Source organism: Schistocerca gregaria, chromosome 8 (assembly GCF_023897955.1).
Source record: "Schistocerca gregaria isolate iqSchGreg1 chromosome 8, iqSchGreg1.2, whole genome shotgun sequence".
Taxonomy (NCBI): domain Eukaryota; kingdom Metazoa; phylum Arthropoda; class Insecta; order Orthoptera; family Acrididae; genus Schistocerca; species Schistocerca gregaria.
In genome coordinates this window covers 26,205,004-26,206,287 of record NC_064927.1, presented here as the reverse complement: position 1 = coordinate 26,206,287, position 1,284 = coordinate 26,205,004, and the positions used below count along the sequence as shown (strand labels likewise).

At 46.3% G+C, this 1,284-nt stretch overlaps 1 non-coding gene across 1 annotated transcript; it reads right to left on the bottom strand.

The window, feature by feature from the left end:
• Positions 1 to 285: 285 nt before the first annotated feature.
• Trnai-aau (transfer RNA isoleucine (anticodon AAU)) lies at positions 286 to 357 on the bottom strand. Its single transcript has one exon. It is a non-coding gene; the product is annotated as a tRNA-Ile (tRNA).
• Positions 358 to 1,284: the final 927 nt, after the last annotated feature.

Below are 1,284 nucleotides of genomic sequence, written 5' to 3'. Positions count from 1 at the left end.
GCGGCGGCGGCGGCGACGGCGACGGCGACGACGACGACGACGACGACGATGACGACGAATATCGCGAGAGGCTCTGAGATATGTGAGAAATACATCTATAAAATGTAATTCAGACTGGCTCATCCCACCTTATGCTGTACCGCTTTGGCAAATGCTTTATCTGCGCCATTCGCCTTAATCGCATCTGAGAGTAATTCTTAAAAAAACGCCTGTCGCTAATTGTCCGTCATCACAGGTACTGTTTGCTATACGGCCACGACGCGCAACTGATTTCCAAAATTCATCTTTCTCCTGTGAGGATCGAACTTACGACCCCTGGTTTATTAGACCAGTGCTCTACCACTGAGCTAAAGAGGCGCGGCCTAGCGTTGCTTTTGGGTACTTCGTCCTTACGGTCGTCTGCATCATCAGACTTTAGCTGACAACACTTCATATTACCGGCTAATATTTGCAGCTATGGCGACAAATTACTGCTTGGCTACACATCTGACACGTAACCGATGTGCTGTGCAAACAACAACACTTGCATTTCAGAACATGTCTTTCACACATGTCTACAAAATCACCTTCACCTTCAAATACAGCTTCCTTGCGACTGACAGAGACGTAGGCAAAGTTTAAAGTTGCTATTTCCATTAAATCTCGTTAATCAGAAAGACGGTAATTTACACCTGCAGCGGAACAAAATTCGGTTCCGCCCAGCGTCTGGCTCTAACCCACGGCCCTGTAATTAAGAGTCTGACGCTCTACCGACTGAGCTAGCCGGCTACCTCGGTGAATACCTGCCGGGTAGCACGTCACACAGTACTCGTTTGGGGTGGGTGGTCCCATACAGAATCTCTCCATGATGCCTAATGTTTTCCTAACGTCACACTCGTCACGTACTTCACTTTTATGTCATAATCATTTCTGAGAGGTAAAGAAATTGCATGACAACATGCAGAGCTAGTGGCGTCAAAATTAACACACATACTTTATGTGACTCAAAAGCCGAACGAGTTACTTTCCGACGTTGTTTTAGATGTGCAAGTGATAGTCAAAACTCGCTGTGTCGGCACTCTGCCGACCATTTCGCTAGTTAACACCGGTCTTGTTGTGTGTGTTTCAAGCTCAAGAGCATCTCCAAGCAAAAAATGGTCAACAGCAACATTCAGACGGTTTCGTACTGCTCAATTGCTACATTAAAACGTTATGTTTCTTTTTCAGAACTGGAAAAACACAAGCGTGGCAGCATTCGAACCTGTAATCTTCAGATCCGAAGTCCGACGCCTTATCCATTAGGCC